This window comes from Lissotriton helveticus, chromosome 7 (assembly GCF_964261635.1).
Source record: "Lissotriton helveticus chromosome 7, aLisHel1.1, whole genome shotgun sequence".
Classification (NCBI taxonomy): Eukaryota; Metazoa; Chordata; class Amphibia; order Caudata; family Salamandridae; genus Lissotriton; species Lissotriton helveticus.
The window spans coordinates 684285771-684311416 of record NC_136068.1 but is presented as its reverse complement, the minus strand read 5'-3'; positions in this window follow the sequence as shown (position 1 = coordinate 684311416).

Here is a 25646-nt window from a genome sequence, read left to right as displayed (position 1 = left end):
ACCATCTTGCATTTTCAAACACATGTTAACTTACCTTCAGAGGGAGTGATGAGATCAGACGTGTCTATGTTCATGACACCAACAACTGCCTCAGTCAAAAGTGTCCCTTCTACAAGGTCTTCCAAAGGGGTTGTTGGTATGTCCTTGGGGGGACCACCTCCAGTTCTGTTGGCAGATTTCACTCTTGACGCAATCTTCTCCTTTGCGCGACTACGCAAGTCATACCACCTCTTCTGTAAATTGCAGATTTCCCGGTGAGCCACACCAACTGCATTCACCTTGGACTGAATGTTGAGCCACACATTCCTTTTCACAGCATCAGGCACTTTATGAGACAGCTTTCCAAATAACTGTTCATGCCTGTCAGTCACCTCTTCAATGAGAATTTCAAGCTCTTTTTCAGAAAATTTCACTTTCCTTTTCCTGGAGGGCCCCTCTGCCTCTTGGTTTTCCATCTCCTTCCTTGTGAAAAGCACAGACTGCAGCAAAAGCAACCTTCCTCAACAGGCTCTGAGATCAACTGCCAGAGCTACATTCAAAAGAAACCTCAGGTGTACCTGATTGCCTTCCTTGGCTTTCCAGTAATCAGAGTGCATCAATTCATCAACTGTGCTTTTTTCGCATTTTGCGAAATCGCAAAATGCGAATTCGCGTTATGCGAATTCGCAAAATGAGGAAAAAAGCGCGATTCGCATTAAATTGCGATTTTTTGCGAATCGCAAAAAAAATGCGAAAATAATCATGCATACCATTTTGCGATTTCTTATTTGCGATTCCTTAAAAATCGCAAATAAGAAATCGCATTCTCCCACTTTGATGCATGTGGGCCTAAGCGTCTTATTTGAATGTAGAAAACCTTGTGGATTTGTGGGGCGTTGGAGGGAGACTCCTCTCCACACACCCAAGTCTTGCCTGTCAAAACCTCCATTGTGAACAAGGATACTACATAAGAATTCTCTACCAAACTTTTTAAAGCGTAATGGTCCTTAAAAGAATATATATATATATATACTTGTGGCAAATTCGTAACAGAAGGAAAGAGGTCTGTGACCACAACGGGACATTAATACACCACCCACTGCAGAGTTAAAATTGGAACAGTCTTTGGTGAACCACAGATCCCGTAATGCAACATTCAAAAAGGGAGTGATTCCAAAATGGGCGGGTCCATCGGAAGTTAAAAAACTTTGAAAATTCACCTGTGGTAAACTGACGGCTGTTTTCGGTGGCAGGCACACCTTGGAAGAAGTTTCAGGATGAAACGAAACATGTTGGTGACAATGCTATGCCCTGTTGCTCTGTACGAAATAAATTGATGGAGGCAAGTTTGTGTGCGACTCGTCTCATCCCTTGAAGGGGGTGTTTGTTGGAATTTATGTCGGCGTGGTTCTGCCGAGGAGAAACGCACAGCCAAACGAAGCGCCAGGCAACCCCGCACCTGAACCATACTGTGGGAACCGTGGATACGGATTGAAGGGGATTGCGGTGCTCCCGGGGACTGGACTCCGGTATTTGGTCCTCAGCCAGTCCTGAAAGTTGGCTAACAGTGAGATAACTTGTGGCAAATTCGTAACAGAAGGAAAGAGGTCTGTGACCACAACGGGACATTAATACACCACCCACTGCAGGGTTAAAATTGAAACAGTCTTTGGTGAACCACAGATCCCGTAATGCAACATTCAAAAAGGGAGTGATTCCAAAATGGGCGGGTCCATCGGAAGTTAAAAAACTTTGAAAATTCACCTGTGGTAAACTGACAGCTGTTTTCGGTGGCAGGCACACCTTGGAAGAAGTTTCAGGATGAAACGAAACCTGTTGGTGACAATGCTATGCCCTGTTGCTCTGTACGAAATAAATTGATGGAGGCAAGTTTGTGTGCGACTCGTCTCATCCCTTGAAGGGGGTGTTTGTTGGAATTTATGTCGGCATGGTTCTGCCGAGGAGAAACGCACAGCCAAACGAAGCACCAGGCAACCCCGCACCTGAACCATACTGTGGGAACCGTGGATACGGATTGAAGGGGATTGCGGTGCTCCCGGGGACTGGACTCCGGTATTTGGTCCTCAGCCAGTCCTGAAAGTTGGCTGACAGTGAGGGAACTTGTGGCAAATTCAGAACAGAAGGAAAGCAGTCTGTGACCACAACAGGATATTAATACACCACCCACTGCAGGGTTAAAATTGGAACAGTCTTTGGTGAACCACAGATCCCGTAATGCAACATTCAAAAAGGGAGTGATTCCAAAATGGGCGGGTCCATCGGAAGTTAAAAAACTTTGAAAATTCACCTGTGGTAAACTGACGGCTGTTTTCGGTGGCAGGCACACCTTGGAAGAAGTTTCAGGATGAAACGAAACATGTTGGTGACAATGCTATGCCCTGTTGCTCTGTACGAAATAAATTGATGGAGGCAAGTTTGTGTGCGACTCGTCTCATCCCTTGAAGGGGGTGTTTGTTGGAATATATATATATATATATATATATATTTATATATATATATATATATATATATATATATATATATATATATATATATTTACAGTTTCTTCTCACGAAGCCCCGAGAGCGAAAAGAGAGTGCACTCATGTACTGGATACAATATATATATATATATATATATATATATATATATATATATATATATATATATATATTCTCCAACTCCCTTAAGAAAGGGAAAAAGTTCGCACTCACAAAAGGATTTTTCTCCCAGTCTTCTGTTTTATTCGTCAAATTTCCAGCATTTCAAAACACAAAACCAACGCGTTTCACGACCCACCGGTCGCTTGTTCACGGTAAGATTTAGAAAACACAGTAACGAGTCCCTCTATATTTTTCGAAGGAAACGCCACACCCATGATGCTGATGACCTCACTTCCTGTGAAACACAGGAAGTGTGATGGGAAATGTAGTTTTTTGACCATTATTTACAATTTTTATATATACAAAAACGATCTGTGACATTAGTTCATCGGAGTTCATTGATGACAATAACCAATTTAAATTTTATAACCAAGGTTATCTACTGGCCTTTTAGCGTTATACATTTTATGAAACAAATACTAACTCCAAAAAATTATTTGATAATCGCGCCCTCCAGTGGGCTAAATTAAGCCAAGAAAAGGGGTGGTTAACCAAATTGTTTGGTATGTACAAGGGTGTGTTGTATATCCTAAAACATTAGGTTATTATATAGCCATCCCTAAACAAAATACAATAACAGAAACATTTACTCCCTCCAGTGGGTAACAACGGAGTTATTTACAAAAAATTGGTGAAACTCACCCAATTTCCTCGGGGTCAAGTTTATGAAGTTATTAATCATCCAAGTTATAAAACGTAAGGCATTGGATTACCCATTGGAATTATACCATATCAACCTTAACAAAAGGGATTTAGTCATCACCTGGTCAAATTACATTCATGTTGGTTTACACAGATCATAGTTATTTTTTCTTTTTTACAGTTTTTCCATTTCATTAAAATTGCTCCAAAAAAAGACTCACATTTTTCGTTCAAAAAAGGCAAAAAATATCATAACAAACCCCCCACCACCTACAAAATCGACCCTTGCAGTCTGCTCAGATAGTAGAATAATATTTACAAATGAACATAGAGTTCTTCGCTCTGATTTAAACCCCACGGGGTCATTGTTCGGAAATTCAGGATATGTCTCGATTCCCTACGTCTCAGTTCTTTTTCCTGATCTCCCCCTCTCTCATGTGGTAGAATGCATTCCAGTGCATATGTCTTTAAGAGTTTCCAGTCGCTCTTGTGTGCCACTTCCATATGTTTAGCGACTGCATTGCTTCTATCCTTATTAGTCGTCGCTCTGATGTGTTCTAGAATGCGTTTTTTAAATTCATTTTTGGTGCTTCCAATATATTTTAGAGGGCATGGGCATTCTAATACATATACGACATGTGTACTGACGCAGTCAATCAGTTGTCTTATCTGCCACATTTTCTTGTTCGGTAACATTACTTCTTTTTTGTTTACTGCAAATTGACAAACTTTGCAATGTTGGCATTTGATAAATCCTTTGGTCTTGAGCCATTGAATTCCCTTTTTCTTTTTCGTATGGTCTTGAAAATGGCTCTGTATCAGTCTATCTTTTAAGTTTCTTGCTCTTCGGAACGTTATAAGGGGATGATTACCCATTATTTTTCGAGTAGTTGGATCTAACTGTAACAATTTCCAATTTTTTCTCAAAATATTTGCAATCTGTTTGGATTCTCTCGTATAGTCCAATATTAGTCTCACTTTTCTCTCCTCCACTTTCATATCTCCCTTATTGTTCTTTTGTTTTTCACGCTTTGTGGTCAAGGCATCTCTGCGGTTCTTCAAATTGGCTCTTTGCCATCCTTTTTTTATGATGTGTTTGTTGTATCCTCTTTTTTTAAATCTTTGGGACATAGCTTCACTTTTTGTCATCCATTCTTTTTCCTCAGAGCATATTCTTCTCAGTCTGAGGAATTCCCCGTATGGGATATTTTCTTTCACTGATGATTTATGAAAACTGTCAAAGTGTAAGATTGAATTTGTAGCAGTTTCCTTCCTATGAAGAGTTGTTTCTACTCTGTTGTTTTGAATATAAATTTCTGTGTCAAGGAAGAGTGCTTTGTCTTTGCTGATCTTATATGTAAATCTCAAATTAGAGGTTGAGGAATTGAGGATTTGAAAGTAGTTGTCAAACTCTTGAGCTGTTCCTTCCCATATTATCAGAAGATCATCAATGTATCTTGTCCATTTTGCAATTTTTTCCACAAAAAAATCATTGTCTGTATGCCATGCCACTTGTTGTTCCCACCACCCCATGGTGAGGCATGCATAAGCAGGGCTGAAGGAGAAACCCATGGCGCATCCATGGATTTGTTGATAAATTTCATCACCAAACAAAAAGACGTTCTGTGTTAGACACATTTCAATCATGTCTAATAACATTTGATTGTGTTTCTTAAATTGGATGTCACGTTCTTTCAGGAAGAATGCACATGCATTTAGGCCGATATCATTATCGATGTTTGTATATAAAGATACAACGTCCATCGTGACCAATAGGAAATTAGGTTGCCAAGGTAGGTCTTCCAGGTGTTTGAGAAGGTCCGTTGTATCTCTAAGATATGAACTCAGGTTGGTGACAAACGGATTCAAAAAGAAATCTAAATAATTAGCCACTGGTTCCATTAGGGATTCTTTTGATGACACAATAGGTCTTCCTGGTGGTCTAAGTGGGTTCTTGTGCACTTTGGGCAAAAAATAAATCGTAGCTGTCTTCGGATGTTCTGTGCTCAAGAATTTCAATTCGTCATGTTAAAAATAGCAATGTGTATGTACATAAGCGGCGTTCATTTGTGTTCATAGCACCCCTTGTTGTAAGCAGAACGGATATTGCGAAAACACTGAGTGTGTTATTCCTCCAGCATAGATCCATGCACACATGTACATGACAGCCATTTTAGGTACCATGGTCTCCCTGTTCACGATCGCTCATCAGCGCACTTCCCTGACCCTGCAAGCATTCCCCATGCACCCTGACTGCCCCCTCTCCCACATGCGCGAGTCACGAGCCCGCCCCTCCCGCATGACTCTGTCCCTAAGAATCGCACCCCGCGCCTGACCAACACCTCCTGTCCCTCCGTGAATACCCCTCCTTTGATGACCTCTTCCTCCGAGCCTGAATGTTTGCACGGACCGCTGGTCATCCCTTAGACCGAGGATACGGTTTATTGCCCACTACTTTATGCACTCGTCTCTCTTGGAAAAAGCTACTATTGATCATGGCCACCCCACCCCCTGAGACTCGATCAGGCACACACATTCCAATGGAATCAGCAGAACACTCAGCCGCATGATAGCCCCTCCTATTTGCATGGAGAATAAGGGCCCTACTGTAGCCACGTGTTGGAATACCTCCATACTATACAATGTGTTGATTGTAATAAAGGATGCCTGTGTGCCATAAACCTGTGTATAAAAGACGAAGCCTCAGAGAAACTTGTTAGAGCACCTCCCGAAGACACCATGCGAGTGTCCCAAAGGACATGCTCTCCTCATGAGTAATAAACTCTGTTCTTGTTTTCCTACTTCCAGTGCCCGTCTCTTTATTTGGTAATTATTCAAGGTGAGAACGAAGAGTCGCCCTGCACCAGCAGCCTGGGCATCGGGTGCGATAGGGGCTGACTTTTCAACAATTGGCGCCCAAAACGCGGGGCCCATCAGCGACATAAGGTCCGGAAAGAGAGGTCCAGACGATGGGGTGAACATCTAAATGATTGGAGTATACCTGCCTTGAGAGGGCCCTCGTCCGGCTGCCGATTGGATGAGCTTCACCGATTCCGAACGGACCTCTCTCAAGTGACCTGTTGTCCTGACTGGAATCCCACAGGAATGCTGCGGTAAAAACATGGAGAAAGAGAACGATCGGGCGCTGGAAAAAGGAAGGCGAAGAACTGTCCACATGGTCCGGTCCGGGTAAGGTCGTGACACACGAAAAATTGCGAAATTGATTGATTGTTTGAAAATACTAGTATTGCCTATTGATTGCTTCTGGGAGATTCTCTATTTGCAAACAAACACAGAGTCGCCATACTCTGTTTAATCTTTGCAGATAGTGAAGGGTAGGCAACGCAAAACTTTAACACGTCGTGCCTATTTTTTTCTCCCCATTGATTGATTGATTGAATCGGGCATTGAATTGTTCGAAGTTGGTTCTCTTAGGAATCTTCTCTGCCTGCAAACGGGGAAGAATAGGAATATTCTCTCTCCCTTTGCAGAGAGTGAAGGGTAGGTAACGCAAACCTTTAACACGTCGTACCTATTTCGTTCCTCATTGATTGATTGATTGACCGAACATTGACTGTTTGGAATTGGTTCTTTTTGGAGGTATTCTCTATTTTGCAAACGAGCACAGAAGTCGCCATACTCTAGTCTTTGCAAGTAGTGAAGGGTAGGTAATGCGGACCTTTGTCCCCCGTTGTAATCTGTCATGCCTATCTACTCCCCACTGGTTGATACGCCAGTTTCACCCGGACCATTTACTAGAGGAAGGTCATCTGGCCCGACCAGAAAGCACCCCTAGTAAAAAGGACATATACAATAATAGCGAAGTGATCACTGTAACCTGTTAACAGAAAACTTTAGCATGAAACCACCTGGAAAGAAAAGAATAGGAAAGCGAAAATCAGTAGGCCACTGATGAACATGAACTTTTTAATAAATAACAAACAAAGAAACGATAACAATATATAATGATAAAACTTATTAATGCCCTAGAAACAAGAAAACGTTAGAAATAAGAACGGTAAACTGGGGAAAATACAAGTCAGCAGAACATCCGCCCCATTCTGGAAACTTCCAAAGTGCAACAAGTTTACGGCTACGCCCAGCCGGAAACAACACATATAGGGCGGGTCCTGCTGCCAACAGTCGGCCAGGAGATCATCACGTAGGGTGTAGCCGGAGGAGAGGCCGAGGCCAGCGGGACCCGGCCAGGGGATTGCCTTGACAACGCCGGAGAGTTGCAGGGGGGGGGATGTCTATGTCCTCGACCCTCCCCTCTCTCTCCCAGTCCGGCCGCGGTGGCCCTTGAGAGTTGCAGGTAGTCCCGCCACATTCTCTCCCGGCCCGGCCACCAACGACCGGGGGCCGGGGCCGACGAGATCCGGCTGCAGCCGATGAGCCAAGGAACCCGTTTATGGGGCCAGAGCAAGGGGCGTCCGACCGACATCCACCGGAAGCCCGGCCCAAAGACGGACGGGACATTTTTTCCTTTTCTCCTTCGTAATGGCAGCGACAACACGCCAGGCGCCACTTCTTTCTTTTTTCTTCCGTAATGGCAGCAACCACACGCCAGGCGCCACTTCTTTCTTGTATAATGGCTGCGACAACCCTGGGGGGGGGATGTCTTGCACATGCCACCGACCCCCCCCCTCGTCCTCATCGCCTGGTCCGGCCATGACAAATGTCAAGCGAGACGCCGTGGGGTGCACTGGGAGGGAGAGACGGTGCGAACAGGCCTCTCCCGCCTCCCCAGGTGGAGGCTTCCCAGCTGCACCCTCAGCGCTCCAGGCGCCCGGAAAAGGGTTCTTCCACTGTGGCGATGCTGCAACACCTCGCCCGACAGCGTGGAGCCCGTCCGCTCATTTGACCCCGCGATCGCCGGTAGCTGCCGAACTCTCAAAATGGCGATCGACCTGGCAAGAGCGGGCCCAGCATGAAGGAATGGCCCGGTCACTTGTTGACTCCACCGTCATAGTTCTCCACAACCTTGAAGATTCTAGAGGAGCCACGGGAGTCCCCGACTCCCGCAAATACCCCCGATGGGGAGTGACTGCCATGATTGCCCACGGAACGATGGAAACGTAGCCGCAGGACGTCGGCGCTCCCATGCTGGCGCCAGTCTCAGTTTGAATGACTAGAGTCCTATAGACCACAGTTCGGATCAGTTCCGGTGGAAGCACAGTATGACCCGGTAGGAACATTGTTGCCTCCCTCCCCCTCTTTTTGACTGATGGTTCAAACCACCGATCCTTTTTTTTCCCCTTTAACGGAACTTTGGACTGCCAAAGGAAGCTCTGGGCCAACCATGACTTAGTAGAGATTTAGACTATGCCTGAATCTGCCTGACTGCACTAAAAAATGGCGCCGATGCAAATGAAACTTTCAACTCCTTGTTGTACCCCGATTGTTCGGCCCTGGTGTCATGAGATATGTATGAAGGTTTTTTTAACCACATGAATTGATATAGGATGTGTACAGATTATATGTTCGGACAATTAATGGATTCAGGATGTATACTGTCAGTTCGGGAAATGAATTGATATCGGATGGGTACTGGTTATAGGTTCGGACAATGAAGTGATATTGGATGGGTACTGATTATGTGTTCAGACGGCGAATTGACATCAAATGGGTATTGATTGAACATTCGGACAATGAATTGTTGTTTAAAATTTTGCACATCATGATTATTGAAAGTTGGAAGCCCAACACTTATGACACTCGCTCACACTGAAGTCTCGACATGATTTTATTGCGCTTTTCGCACTTTTATTGTGAAATAAACGACCACCGACTCCGCTCCAGCCTGCTCCGTGGCCGGTCCACGGGGTTGTAGGCCCGTATTTATACATCGACATTCTTATTAAAGATTTTTTGAGAAAGCAACTATAGTTGTCCGTGTAAATTGATAAAGTCTTGAATGAATAACCCTATTTTTCGATATAACTGAAATGTAGGTGGAATGACTAAGCTCGGTTAGATAAAGGGCTGAAAAAGGTATAACGCGTAGAAATATTACAAATATGAAGGGTCGAATTTTAGTTGTGTATTTTTCCTTTTTATACAGCCAAAGGCAACCGCTGGAGATCCAGGTATTTAGCCCACACTTTATATGCTACCTGTATAAGAAAAATCACACTAACAGTCCACCTGGGCTTAAAACGCCCCAGTTGGCAGTGACTGCATCCTGTGGAAATAGGCCGAGTACGCAATTAGGAAAAAATCTTTCTGGGTTTATGCGCGTGAGTGTGTATCAATATAGCTTGCTCTCCCTTCCCTCCTTTTCTCTCTCTCTCTGCAGGTCACCTCGGAATGCCGACGAAAACGGCGATCCAACAGACGAAGAGACGGGAAAAGGGGTCTGATTATAGTACCTAACCACGACAAACCCCGAATAAAGTAAAGAAGAATAATGTACACACATGATTAAGCGTTCTTACGTTTGACTAAGTAGAGAAAGGTTTAGGGTATTTCGAGGTAGGGGTTACACAAGTATCCTCCGCCGAGAGGACTAGGGATATTGCCAATATTTGAAAACCTACTACCTCCTTTTCCGCATCCTCATAGGCATATAACTAAAAGCTGCCCCATTGCTCTCCAATTGACACCAACTGTTGTCTCAGCCTGGAAACGCACTTGCTAAAAATGACTCGAATAAACCTCCGTGAGCATTAGCCCGACCAGGTTAGTCCATGACCAGTTGCCAAAGGCGTAAGTGTGTACAATCAAAGTCACCAGCAAGAGGCAGCCAACGAATAAAAGATAAGAAAAAGGTAAAAAGAACTTAGGATGATAAAGATGCTCAGCTCACAGAAAAGGATAATTGTGGCCAATAACTGTTTTATGTTTTGTCTTGGACCTTTTTATGTAATACCTGTACTGTCTCCCCCGTCTGAGTTTGTGTGTACGTGATGTATGGATCTACGTCGTCCCTCCGCTTGTGTTTACGTATTACTTAACCCCTGCCGTTCTAAGTTGTGTGCGCACTGAATGGACCATTATTGTACACGTCTCTCTCTCCTCACGACATACGAGTACCGAATGGTTCGTTTAGAGTACGACTCTCTCTCTCTCTCTCTCTCTCTCTCTCTCTCTCTCTCTCTCTCTCTCTCTCTCTCTCTCTCCCTCTCTCTCTCTCTCTCTCTCTCCCTCTCTCCAGAAGCCCCCGTTTCCTCTTTTTCTTGTATGATGGCATTGTGTCCCTCCGACACAAACATAATTGGGTTTCCTCGAACGCAAAGGTGTTCAGCAAAATTGACCAAACCCAAAACGATTGAGACTTACCATATTACTACCTCTCCCTTCTACAAACAATAGAACCCGAGTTGGTAATGAAGGAAAGGACGGGTAAGACGACGGATGTCCCCTAATCTGGCCTTTTATAGGGGAACTATAACGTCAATGTCTTCTGTTTCTCAGTTCGTTAGAAAATGCAATCCCCAATGTCCCGATTGCCCCACCCCCTTGCACCTAAGTGCGGATGTCCAGAGTACCCCACTTCCCCCGATCGACCCTAGCTCTCTGTCCAAAAGCACCCACTCGCCCCCGATCAACCCTATGATAATGCCCCTGCTTGCAAGAATTAGCCGACCCCGAAAGGAGATGTGATATTGTCGATACTTGGGTTAAAGGGAAGAACGAGTCTCTCCATAAGGACTCGATTTTTTGTAACGTAATACATTGTGTACAAAAGTTCAATTTCTCTTATCATATATCGCGAATGAACGCCAAACAAGTCTATGAATTCAATATGCAATGCCCTTCTACAGACTCCATAAAAAACGACCTCTGACTGTGACCGATGAACCTATCCCCCACCTACTCAGGAATAGGGAAGGAATTGAGATGTATATCTGTTCTCCCGACCAGTTTGTCTAACAACTTGTTTTTCACCCATTCAAAGATACAATCGCCAAAGGAGAGGAGCTGGACGTGACGCACAGCCTGGCCACAGATCATGGAGCACGTGTGACGACTAACCCTGGGCGGGCAGCTACGCTCCGTGCACGGAGTGTGCGTAGTGCCGGCTTCTACGCATTTTGCGTAGCAGGCGTAGAATCCGGCACTACGCACGCTCCGCAGACGGAGCGTAGCTGGCCGCCACCCGCCTCCCTCCCGCCCTCCCTAAATACTTTAAATTAATAGTGTAAAAGAATTAAAAGGCACTTACCTTGCCCGCCGCTGCCTGCCGCGTCCCCGGGGCTCGCTATCTTCATTGCTTCCGTCTTGTGTATCTAATGCGCATGCGCGAGCGGCCGCGCATGCGCATTTCTCACGAGAAATGCGCATGCGCGGTCGCCCGCGCATGCGCATTAGTACACAAGACGGCAGCCATGAAGATAGCGAGCCCCGGGGACGCGGCGGGCAGCGGCGGGCAAGGTAAGTGCCTTTTAATTCTTTTCCACTTTTAATTTAAAGTATTTAGGGAGGGCGGGAGGGAGGCCTGCGGTGCGTAGTGGGGCTACGCGGAGTGCGGAGGTGGGCGTAGTTTCTCGCCCACCTCACGTAGCTCCGCGAAGCCCCACTACGCCCACTACGCCCAGGGTTAGTGACGACCAAAGGTGGAGCCGCAGAGCAACGAGACGCGGGACGAGGCACAACTTTCAAGTTCAGCTGATGAAGGAATAAGGGGCTGCCTTGAAGCCCTCGACTTGCTGACCCACTCGTGCCTGAAGTCCCCGTCCCTTTTTCCGACTGATGGGCCTGCCTGCTCATTGTCCTTTGCTCCCTTGGTCCCTTGGTGTGTTCGAAGATCTGGCCCCACTCCGCCCTCTCCTCCCTCGATTGTTCAACAAACTCTTTCATATAAAATTTGACTATGGACTGGGATTTTGTCACGGAAAAGGAAAGACACGCAGGTGCCCAGCATAAGGTACCCCTAAGACAATAAGTTAGGAAACAGGACTGTGATCTAACAGCAGAGGACTGATCGCACCCTGCAACGTGTAAGGACGAATCCGAGCTGGACCTATAGCTCCACCGCCGGTGCTCAGCAGCGCCAACAAAAGAAGACGGACTATGTTAAAAGACATTGCGACAAAGACCCTCCCCCCTTTCCAGAACTTTCTATTCGCCCCTGACTAAATTACTTGTATCAAATTGAATACCTCCCTCAACCATTTTGTATTGCCTTTTAAGAAATGTTTCGTCGGTCACTCATGTGGTTAGTTTTCCAAAATCCCCTATAGTACTGACAAGTCGGAAGGTATCAGAGCGTTCTTCCTGTATGTTGATGTCACTAGAGAGAAAATGTGAAGCTGATTTTTATGTATCGGAACATTTTTCTTGGTTCTACACCGACTAAACATTATGCCGATCTCTAGGCTTGTATGAAGAACCCGACAGGTGTAAATTAACATGTATTGCATTCCGCCAATCACATCGACTAGGTAGAAATTGAACTTGCTTATGTAAAAAGCGGCGACTGTTAAAAATAGCAATGTGTATGTACATAAGCGGCGTTCATTTGTGTTCATAGCACCCCTTGTTGTAAGCAGAACGGATATTGCGAAAATACTGAGTGTGTTATTCCTCCAGCATAGATCCATGCACACATGTACATGACAGCCATTTTAGGTACCATGGTCTCCCTGTTCACGATCGCTCATCAGCGCACTTCCCTGACCCTGCAAGCATTCCCCATGCACCCTGACTGCCCCCTCTCCCACATGCGCGAGTCACGAGCCCGCCCCTCCCGCATGACTCTGTCCCTAAGAATCGTACCCCGCGCCTGACCAACACCTCCTGTCCCTCCGTGAATACCCCTCCTTTGATGACCTCTTCCTCCGAGCCTGAATGTTTGCACGGACCGCTGGTCATCCCTTAGCCCGAGGATACGGTTTATTGCCCACTACTTTATGCACTCGTCTCTCTTGGAAAAAGCTACTATTGATCATGGCCACCCCACCCCCTGAGACTCGATCAGGCACACACATTCCAATGGAATCAGCAGAACACTCAGCCGCATGATAGCCCCTCCTATATGCATGGAGAATAAGGGCCCTACTGTAGCCACGTGTTGGAATACCTCCATACTATACAATGTGTTGATTGTAATAAAGGATGCCTGTGTGCCATAAACCTGTGCATAAAAGACGAAGCCTCAGAGAAACTTGTTAGAGCACCTCCCGAAGACACCATGCGAGTGTCCCAAAGGACATGCTCTCCTCATGAGAAATAAACTCTGTTCTTGTTTTCCAACTTCCAGTGCCCGTCTCTTTATTTGGTAATTATTCAAGGTGAGAACGAAGAGTCGCCCTGCACCAGCAGCCTGAGCATCGGGTGCGATAGGGGCTGACTTTTCAACAGTCAAGATCAATTAGATTTTGGTTATTCCAGATTTTAAGTTTTTGATCTAATTTTTCTTTGAAGATTTTGGTTGGATTAGTTTCCAATTTTCTGTAGTACTTGGTATTATTCAATTGAGAATGTGCCTCTGATACGTAGTCCTTTGTATTTAGAATGACAATATTTCCACCCTTGTCGGCTGTTTTTATTGTTATTGATTTGTCATCTGAGAGATTTTTTAGAGCAGTTCTTTCCTCTTTTGACAGATTGTCTTTGTACTTCAATCCTTTAATTTTGTAGATGACTGCTTCCTGAAACAAATCGATTTTATTTCCTTGGGGTAGCTGTGGGTAGAATTTGGAAGGAACTTTCATACCAGTTAATCCTGCTCCTTTTTGTGGTGCTACTCCTGACTCTGAGATTGTGTCTTCTTCATTATTTGTATCTAGATTGGTTATAGTTACCAATGTAGGTAAATCGACTGTAGTTAGTCCTTGTCCATCTTCCATTATTTCCAAACGTGACCTTTCTTTTGTTTTCACATATTTCGCCATTTTTTCATTTTCATCAAAGGTTTTAGCTAACTTGATTTTTCTAATATACTTGTATATATCTATTCTCGTTTGTGCCATATTCATTGATTCAGTTGGGCAGAATGTAATTCCTTTCTTCAAGAGGGATATTTCGTTTTCATTCATGATACGGTCAGACAAATTCATAATTACTAATTCTCCTTCCATTGAGTTTATTATTTCTGTTTCTTTTGTCGCATTGCTCTTGTCTCTGTTCCCACCTTTTCTGAGCCATTTTTTCCTTTGTCCTCTTCTTGTTGTCTTTTTGATGACGATGTTCCTGATCTGGGCAAACACACACGACCTGGCGGATCGACATCGGAAGGTGGAGGTAAGCACAGGGAGTGTTGCACTTTGCTTGGTCTGCGTCCTAAATAGCTGGGTGATACAAACAAGGCTTGACTACATTGCGAACTGATAAACCACTTTCAAGTACTAGAAGTAATATACCGCAATTTTTGTGTATGAGACACGACAGCGGATAAAAACTTTTCAGGAGTAACTTTGACATATGTGGTTTCCTCGTACAAAAGGCTTCCCAGGAAAACGAATCCGCATCATAAATCATCCGGGTTCACATATAAGTTCTTGTCAAATACAGGAAATAAGTTGTATTTCAAGATACAAGTACGAATTGTTTCTCTTTGATAAAATTAGATCTAAATATGGATAAACGAGATGCTGAAAGAACAGAATTATTGGACTCTCGTTTTTTCGAACAAAAGGCAACATCTACCAACAAAAGTAAAAATAAGAATGAAAATCAAAAAACAGACACTAAAAGCAAACTCAGGTTGTGGGAGAAGCTGAGTAAAAAAGAAATTAATAAATGGTGGGAATTAATCACCTTGAAGAAATATGTGGAAGTCCAAAGAGTACCCAGAGGATTGAGAATCTCTTTGATGCCTAGTCAACAAGATGTGTCGGATGAATTGCTACAAGAATGGGGAGAATTTGTGTTGGAATCTTCTTTAGGATTAATGAAAATCCTTATCAAACATCTGGAGATTACATTGTCGAAAGTGAAGGAAGAACTGGCTGACTTAGAAAAAGAACTAGCAACATTGGAACTAACATTGGAACAAACCAAGTTAAAAGAAGATTTGGATAAATATGTTAATAAACACGAGGAAGTGGTGAGAAATCGAAAACAGTCCAAATTCCAACGTGACGAGGAGGATTACACAAATGGGTGCATTTTTACATATGCGAGAAAATACGATGTTTTCAAAAAACATGGAGGAATAGGACAAGCTAACCAAAGTGCCTCAAGTGCCACATCCCTAACATCAACTGGAACAAGCGATGATGGGGCAGATAACACTAATCAATCTAACAAACATTTTTTTGGAGATATCAGACTGGTACTTCAACAAAGATCTTGGGAATTCAGCCAAACCCAAGGAACGAGAGGAAGAGGTCGAGGGCGCAAATGGGTGCCCAGATCAGGAACATCGTCATCAAAAAGACAACAAGAAGAGGACAAAGGAAAAAATGGCTCAGAAAAGGTGGGAACAGAGACAAGAGCAATGCGACAAAAGAAACAGAAATAATAAACTCAATGGAAGGAGAATTAGTAATTATGAATTTGTCTGACCGTATCATGAATGAAAACGAAATATCCCTCTTGAAGAAAGGAATTACATTCTGCCCAACTGAATCAATGAATATGGCACAAACGAGAATATATATATACAAGTATATTAGAAAAATCAAGTTAGCTAAAACCTTTGATGAAAATGAAAAAATGGCGAAATATGTGAAAACAAAAGAAAGGTCACGTTTGGAAATAATGGAAGATGGACAAGGACTAACTACAGTCGATTTACCTACATTGGTAACTATAACCAATCTAGAACCAAATAATGAAGAAGACACAATCTCAGAGTCAGGAGTAGCACCACAAAAAGGAGCAGGATTAACTGGTATGAAAGTTCCTTCCAAATTCTACCCACAGCTACCCCAAGGAAATAAAATCGATTTGTTTCAGGAAGCAGTCATCAAAGACATCTACAAAATTAAAGGATTGAAGTACAAAGACAATCTGTCAAAAGAGGAAAGAACTGCTCTAAAAAATCTCTCAGATGACAAATCAATAACAATAAAAACAGCCGACAAGGGCGGAAATATTGTCATTCTAAATACAAAGGACTACGTATCAGAGGCACATTCTCAATTGAATAATACCAAGTACTACAGAAAATTGGAAACTAATCCAACCAAAATCTTCAAAGAAAAATTAGATCAAAAACTTAAAATCTGGAATAACCAAAATCTAATTGATCTTGACTGTTGAAAAGTCAGCCCCTATCGCACCCGATGCCCAGGCTGCTGGTGCAGGGCGACTCTTCGTTCTCACCTTGAATAATTACCAAATAAAGAGACGGGCACTGGAAGTAGGAAAACAAGAACAGAGTTTATTACTCATGAGGAGAGCATGTCCTTTGGGACACTCGCATGGTGTCTTCGGGAGGTGCTCTAACAAGTTTCTCTGAGGCTTCGTCTTTTATGCACAGGTTTATGGCACACAGGCATCCTTTATTACAATCAACACATTGTATAGTATGGAGGTATTCCAACACGTGGCTACAGTAGGGCCCTTATTCTCCATGCAAATAGGAGGGGCTATCATGCGGCTGAGTGTTCTGCTGATTCCATTGGAATGTGTGTGCCTGATCGAGTCTCAGGGGGTGGGGTGGCCATGATCAATAGTAGCTTTTTCCAAGAGAGACGAGTGCATAAAGTAGTGGGCAATAAACCGTATCCTCGGGCTAAGGGATGACCAGCGGTCCGTGCAAACATTCAGGCTCGGAGGAAGAGGTCATCAAAGGAGGGGTATTCACGGAGGGACAGGAGGTGTTGGTCAGGCGCGGGGTGCGATTCTTAGGGACAGAGTCATGCGGGAGGGGCGGGCTCGTGACTCGCGCATGTGGGAGAGGGGGCAGTCAGGGTGCATGGTGAATGCTTGCAGGGTCAGGGAAGTGCGCTGATGAGCGATCGTGAACAGGGAGACCATGGTACCTAAAATGGCTGTCATGTACATGTGTGCATGGATCTATGCTGGAGGAATAACACACTCAGTGTTTTCGCAATATCCGTTCTGCTTACAACAAGGGGTGCTATGAACACAAATGAACGCCGCTTATGTACATACACATTGCTATTTTTAACAGTCGCCGCTTTTTACATAAGCAAGTTCAATTTCTACCTAGTCGATGTGATTGGCGGAATGCAATACATGTTAATTTACACCTGTCGGGTTCTTCATACAAGCCTAGAGATCGGCATAATGTTTAGTCGGTGTAGAACCAAGAAAAATGTTCCGATACATAAAAATCAGCTTCACATTTTCTCTCTAGTGACATCAACATACAGGAAGAACGCTCTGATACCTTCCGACTTGTCAGTACTATAGGGGATTTCGGAAAACTATCCACATGAGTGACCGGCGAAACATTTCTTAAAAGGCAATACAAAATGGTTGAGGGAGGTATTCAATTTGATACAAGTAATTTAGTCAGGGGCGAATAGAAAGTTCTGGAAAGGGGGGAGGGTCTTTGTCGCAATGTCTTTTAACATAGTCCGTCTTCTTTTGTTGGCGCTGCTGAGCACCGGCGGTGGAGCTATAGGTCCAGCTCGGATTCGTCCTTACACGTTGCAGGGTGCGATCAGTCCTCTGCTGTTAGATCACAGTCCTGTTTCCTAACTTATTGTCTTAGGGGTACCTTATGCTGGGCACCTGCGTGTCTTTCCTTTTCCGTGACAAAATCCCAGTCCATAGTCAAATTTTATATGAAAGAGTTTGTTGAACAATCGAGGGAGGAGAGGGCGGAGTGGGGCCAGATCTTCGAACACACCAAGGGACCAAGGGAGCAAAGGACAATGAGCAGGCAGGCCCATCAGTCGGAAAAAGGGACGGGGACTTCAGGCACGAGTGGGTCAGCAAGTCGAGGGCTTCAAGGCAGCCCCTTATTCCTTCATCAGCTGAACTTGAAAGTTGTGCCTCGTCCCGCGTCTCGTTGCTCTGCGGCTCCACCTTTGGTCGTCACTAACCCTGGGCGTAGTGGGCGTAGTGGGGCTTCGCGGAGCTACGTGAAGTGGGCGAGAAACTACGCCCACCTCCGCACTCCGCGTAGCCCCACTACGCACCGCAGGCCTCCCTCCCGCCCTCCCTAAATACTTTATATTAAAAGTGGAAAAGAATTAAAAGGCACTTACCTTGCCCACCGCTGCCCGCCGCGTCCCCGGGGCTCGCTATCTTCTCTCGTGAGAAATGCGCATGCGCGGCCGCTCGCGCATGCGCATTAGATACACAAGACGGAAGCAATGAAGATAGCGAGCCCCGGGGACGCGGCAGGCAGCGGCGGGCAAGGTAAGTGCCTTTTAATTCTTTTACACTATTAATTTAAAGTATTTAGGGAGGGCGGGAGGGAGGCGGGTGGCGGCCAGCTACGCTCCGTCTGCGGAGCGTGCGTAGTGCCGGATTCTACGCCTGCTACGCAAAATGCGTAGAAGCCGGCACTACGCACACTCCGTGCACGGAGCGTAGCCGCCCGCCCAGGGTTAGTCGTCACACGTGCTCCATGATCTGTGGCCAGGCTGTGCGTCACGTCCAGCTCCTCTCCTTTGGCGATTGTATCTTTGAATGGGTGAAAAACAAGTTGTTAGACAAACTGGTCGGGAGAACAGATATACATCTCAATTCCTTCCCTATTCCTGAGTAGGTGGGGGATAGGTTCATCGGTCACAGTCAGAGGTCGTTTTTTATGGAGTCTGTAGAAGGGCATTGCATATTGAATTCATAGACTTGTTTGGCGTTCATTCGCGATATATGATAAGAGAAATTGAACTTTTGTACACAATGTATTACGTTACAAAAAATCGAGTCCTTATGGAGAGACTCGTTCTTCCCTTTAACCCAAGTATCGACAATATCACATCTCCTTTCGGGGTCGGCTAATTCTTGCAAGCAGGGGCATTATCATAGGGTTGATCGGGGGCGAGTGGGTGCTTTTGGACAGAGAGCTAGGGTCGATCGGGGGAAGTGGGGTACTCTGGACATCCGCACTTAGGTGCAAGGGGGTGGGGCAATCGGGACATTGGGGATCGCATTTTCTAACGAACTGAGAAACAGAAGACCATTGACGTTATAGTTGCCCTATAAAAGGCCAGATTAGGGGACATCCGTCGTCTTACCCGTCCTTTCCTTCATTACCAACTCGGGTTCTATTGTTTGTAGAAGGGAGAGGTAGTAATATGGTAAGTCTCAATCGTTTTGGGTTTGGTCAATTTTGCTGAACACCTTTGCGTTCGAGGAAACCCAATTATGTTTGTGTCGGAGGGACACAATGCCATCATACAAGAAAAAGAGGAAACGGGGGGCTTCTGGAGAGAGGGAGAGAGAGAGAGAGAGAGAGAGAGGAGAGAGAGAGAGAGAGAGAGAGAGAGAGAGAGAGAGAGAGAGAGAGAGAGAGAGAGAGAGAGAGAGAGAGAGAGTCGTACTCTAAACGAACCATTCGGTACTCGTATGTCGTGAGGAGAGAGAGACGTGTACAATAATGGTCCATTCAGTGCGCACACAACTTAGAACGGCAGGGGTTAAGTAATACGTAAACACAAGCGGAGGGACGACGTAGATCCATACATCACGTACACACAAACTCAGACGGGGGAGACAGTACAGGTATTACATAAAAAGATCCAAGACAAAACATAAAACAGTTATTGGCCACAATTATCCTTTTCTGTGAGCTGAGCATCTTTATCATCCTAAGTTCTTTTTACCTTTTCTTATCTTTTATTCGTTGGCTGCCTCTTGCTGGTGACTTTGATTGTACACACTTACGCCTTTGGCAACTGGTCATGGACTAACCTGGTCGGGCTAATGCTCACGGAGGTTTATTCGAGTCATTTTTAGCAAGTGCGTTTCCAGGCTGAGACAACAGTTGGTGTCAATTGGAGAGCAATGGGGCAGCTTTTAGTTATATGCCTATGAGGATGCAGAAAAGGAGGTAGTAGGTTTTCAAATATTGGCAATATCCCTAGTCCTCTCGGCGGAGGATACTTGTGTAACCCCTACCTCGAAATACCCTAAACCTTTCTCTACTTAGTCAAACGTAAGAACGCTTAATCATGTGTGTACATTATTCTTCTTTACTTTATTCGGGGTTTGTCGTGGTTAGGTACTATAATCAGACCCCTTTTCCCGTCTCTTCGTCTGTTGGATCGCCGTTTTCGTCGGCATTCCAAGGTGACCTGCAGAGAGAGAGAGAAAAGGAGGGAAGGGAGAGCAAGCTATATTGATACACACTCGCGCGCATAAACCCAGAAAGGTTTTTACTTACTGCGTACTCGGCCTATTTCCACAGGATGCAGTCACTGCCAACTGGGGCGTTTTAAGCCCAGGTGGACTGTTAGTGTGATTTTTCTTATACAGGTAGCATATAAAGTGTGGGCTAAATACCTGGATCTCCAGCGGTTGCCTTTGGCTGTATAAAAAGGAAAAATACACAACTAAAATTCGACCCTTCATATTTGTAATATTTCTACGCGTTATACCTTTTTCAGCCCTTTATCTAACCGAGCTTAGTCATTCCACCTACATTTCAGTTATATCGAAAAATAGGGATTATTCATTCAAGACTTTATCAATTTACACGGACAACTATAGTTGCTTTCTCAAAAAATCTTTAATAAGAATGTCGATGTATAAATACGGGCCTACAACCCCGTGGACCGGCCACGGAGCAGGCTGGAGCGGAGTCGGTGGTCGTTTATTTCACAATAAAAGTGCGAAAAGCGCAATAAAATCATGTCGAGACTTCAGTGTGAGCGAGTGTCATAAGTGTTGGGCTTCCAACTTTCAATAATCATGATGTGCAAAATTTTAAACAACAATTCATTGTCCGAATGTTCAATCAATACCCATTTGATGTCAATTCGCCGTCTGAACACATAATCAGTACCCATCCAATATCACTTCATTGTCCGAACCTATAACCAGTACCCATCCCATATCAATTCATTTCCCGAACTGACAGTATACATCCTGAATCCATTAATTGTCCGAACATATAATCTGTACACATCCTATATCAATTCATGTGGTTAAAAAAAACCTTCATACATATCTCATGACACCAGGGCCGAACAATCGGGGTACAACAAGGAGTTGAAAGTTTCATTTGCATCGGCGCCATTTTTTAGTGCAGTCAGGCAGATTCAGGCATAGTCTAAATCTCTACTAAGTCATGGTTGGCCCAGAGCTTCCTTTGGCAGTCCAAAGTTCCGTTAAAGGGAAAAAAAAAGGATCGGTGGTTTGAACCATCAGTCAAAAAGAGGGGGAGGGAGGCAACAATGTTCCTACCGGGTCATACTGTGCTTCCACCGGAACTGATCCGAACTGTGGTCTATAGGACTCTAGTCATTCAAACTGAGACTGGCGCCAGCATGGGAGCGCCGACGTCCTGCGGCTACGTTTCCATCGTTCCGTGGGCAATCATGGCAGTCACTCCCCATCGGGGGTATTTGCGGGAGTCGGGGACTCCCGTGGCTCCTCTAGAATCTTCAAGGTTGTGGAGAACTATGACGGTGGAGTCAACAAGTGACCGGGCCATTCCTTCATGCTGGGCCCGCTCTTGCCAGGTCGATCGCCATTTTGAGAGTTCGGCAGCTACCGGCGATCGCGGGGTCAAATGAGCGGACGGGCTCCAGCCTGTCGGGCGAGGTGTTGCAGCATCGCCACAGTGGAAGAACCCTTTTCCGGGCGCCTGGAGCGCTGAGGGTGCAGCTGGGAAGCCTCCACCTGGGGAGGCGGGAGAGGCCTGTTCGCACCGTCTCTCCCTCCCAGTGCACCCCACGGCGTCTCGCTTGACATTTGTCATGGCCGGACCAGGCGATGAGGACGAGGGGGGGGGTCGGTGGCATGTGCAAAACATCCCCCCCCAGGGTTGTCGCAGCCATTATACAAGAAAGAAGTGGCGCCTGGCGTGTGGTTGCTGCCATTACGGAAGAAAAAAGAAAGAAGTGGCGCCTGGCGTGTTGTCGCTGCCATTACGAAGGAGAAAAGGAAAAAATGTCCCGTCCGTCTTTGGGCCGGGCTTCCGGTGGATGTCGGTCGGACGCCCCTTGCTCTGGCCCCATAAACGGGTTCCTTGGCTCATCGGCTGCAGCCGGATCTCGTCGGCCCCGGCCCCCGGTCGTTGGTGGCCGGGCCGGGAGAGAATGTGGCGGGACTACCTGCAACTCTCAAGGGCCACCGCGGCCGGACTGGGAGAGAGAGGGGAGGGTCGAGGACATAGACATTCCCCCCCCTGCAACTCTCCGGCGTTGTCAAGGCAATCCCCTGGCCGGGTCCCGCTGGCCTCGGCCTCTCCTCCGGCTACACCCTACGTGATGATCTCCTGGCCGACTGTTGGCAGCAGGACCCGCCCTATATGTGTTGTTTCCGGCTGGGCGTAGCCGTAAACTTGTTGCACTTTGGAAGTTTCCAGAATGGGGCGGATGTTCTGCTGACTTGTATTTTCCCCAGTTTACCGTTCTTATTTCTAACGTTTTCTTGTTTCTAGGGCATTAATAAGTTTTATCATTATATATTGTTATCGTTTCTTTGTTTGTTATTTATTAAAAAGTTCATGTTCATCAGTGGCCTACTGATTTTCGCTTTCCTATTCTTTTCTTTCCAGGTGGTTTCATGCTAAAGTTTTCTGTTAACAGGTTACAGTGATCACTTCGCTATTATTGTATATGTCCTTTTTACTAGGGGTGCTTTCTGGTCGGGCCAGATGACCTTCCTCTAGTAAATGGTCCGGGTGAAACTGGCGTATCAACCAGTGGGGAGTAGATAGGCATGACAGATTACAACGGGGGACAAAGGTCCGCATTACCTACCCTTCACTACTTGCAAAGACTAGAGTATGGCGACTTCTGTGCTCGTTTGCAAAATAGAGAATACCTCCAAAAAGAACCAATTCCAAACAGTCAATGTTCGGTCAATCAATCAATCAATGAGGAACGAAATAGGTACGACGTGTTAAAGGTTTGCGTTACCTACCCTTCACTCTCTGCAAAGGGAGAGAGAATATTCCTATTCTTCCCCGTTTGCAGGCAGAGAAGATTCCTAAGAGAACCAACTTCGAACAATTCAATGCCCGATTCAATCAATCAATCAATGGGGAGAAAAAAATAGGCACGACGTGTTAAAGTTTTGCGTTGCTTACCCTTCACTATCTGCAAAGATTAAACAGAGTATGGCGACTCTGTGTTTGTTTGCAAATAGAGAATCTCCCAGAAGCAATCAATAGGCAATACTAGTATTTTCAAACAATCAATCAATTTCGCAATTTGTCGTGTGTCACGACCTTACCCGGACCGGACCATGTGGACAGTTCTTCGCCTTCCTTTTTCCAGCGCCCGATCGTTCTCTTTCTCCATGTTTTTACCGCAGCATTCCTGTGGGATTCCAGTCAGGACAACAGGTCACTTGAGAGAGGTCCGTTCGGAATCGGTGAAGCTCATTCAATCGGCAGCCGGACGAGGGCCCTCTCAAGGCAGGTATACTCCAATCATTTAGATGTTCACCCCATCGTCTGGACCTCTCTTTCCGGACCTTATGTCGCTGATGGGCCCCGCGTTTTGGGCGCCAATTGTTGAAAAGTCAGCCCCTATCGCACCCGATGCCCAGGCTGCTGGTGCAGGGCGACTCTTCGTTCTCACCTTGAATAATTACCAAATAAAGAGACGGGCACTGGAAGTAGGAAAACAAGAACAGAGTTTATTACTCATGAGGAGAGCATGTCCTTTGGGACACTCGCATGGTGTCTTCGGGAGGTGCTCTAACAAGTTTCTCTGAGGCTTCGTCTTTTATGCACAGGTTTATGGCACACAGGCATCCTTTATTACAATCAACACATTGTATAGTGTGGAGGTATTCCAACACGTGGCTACAGTAGGGCCCTTATTCTCCATGCAAATAGGAGGGGCTATCATGCGGCTGAGTGTTCTGCTGATTCCATTGGAATGTGTGTGCCTGATCGAGTCTCAGGGGGTGGGGTGGCCATGATCAATAGTAGCTTTTTCCAAGAGAGACGAGTGCATAAAGTAGTGGGCAATAAACCGTATCCTCGGTCTAAGGGATGACCAGCAGTCCGTGCAAACATTCAGGCTCGGAGGAAGAGGTCATCAAAGGAGGGGTATTCACGGAGGGACAGGAGGTGTTGGTCAGGCGCGGGGTGCGATTCTTAGGGACAGAGTCATGCGGGAGGGGCGGGCTCGTGACTCGCGCATGTGGGAGAGGGGGCAGTCAGGGTGCATGGGGAATGCTTGCAGGGTCAGGGAAGTGCGCTGATGAGCGATCGTGAACAGGGAGACCATGGTACCTAAAATGGCTGTCATGTACATGTGTGCATGGATCTATGCTGGAGGAATAACACACTCAGTGTTTTCGCAATATCCGTTCTGCTTACAACAAGGGGTGCTATGAACACAAATGAACGCCGCTTATGTACATACACATTGCTATTTTTAACATGACGAATTGAAATTCTTGAGCACAGAACATCCGAAGACAGCTACGATTTATTTTTTGCCCAAAGTGCACAAGAACCCACTTAGACCACCAGGAAGACCTATTGTGTCATCAAAAGAATCCCTAATGGAACCAGTGGCTAATTATTTAGATTTCTTTTTGAATCCGTTTGTCACCAACCTGAGTTCATATCTTAGAGATACAACGGACCTTCTCAAACACCTGGAAGACCTACCTTGGCAACCTAATTTCCTATTGGTCACGATGGACGTTGTATCTTTATATACAAACATCGATAATGATATCGGCCTAAATGCATGTGCATTCTTCCTGAAAGAACGTGACATCCAATTTAAGAAACACAATCAAATGTTATTAGACATGATTGAAATGTGTCTAACACAGAACGTCTTTTTGTTTGGTGATGAAATTTATCAACAAATCCATGGATGCGCCATGGGTTTCTCCTTCAGCCCTGCTTATGCATGCCTCACCATGGGGTGGTGGGAACAACAAGTGGCATGGCATACAGACAATGATTTTTTTGTGGAAAAAATTGCAAAATGGACAAGATACATTGATGATCTTCTGATAATATGGGAAGGAACAGCTCAAGAGTTTGACAACTACTTTCAAATCCTCAATTCCTCAACCTCTAATTTGAGATTTACATATAAGATCAGCAAAGACAAAGCACTCTTCCTTGACACAGAAATTTATATTCAAAACAACAGAGTAGAAACAACTCTTCATAGGAAGGAAACTGCTACAAATTCAATCTTACACTTTGACAGTTTTCATAAATCATCAGTGAAAGAAAATATCCCATACGGGGAATTCCTCAGACTGAGAAGAATATGCTCTGAGGAAAAAGAATGGATGACAAAAAGTGAAGCTATGTCCCAAAGATTTAAAAAAAGAGGATACAACAAACACATCATAAAAAAAGGATGGCAAAGAGCCAATTTGAAGAACCGCAGA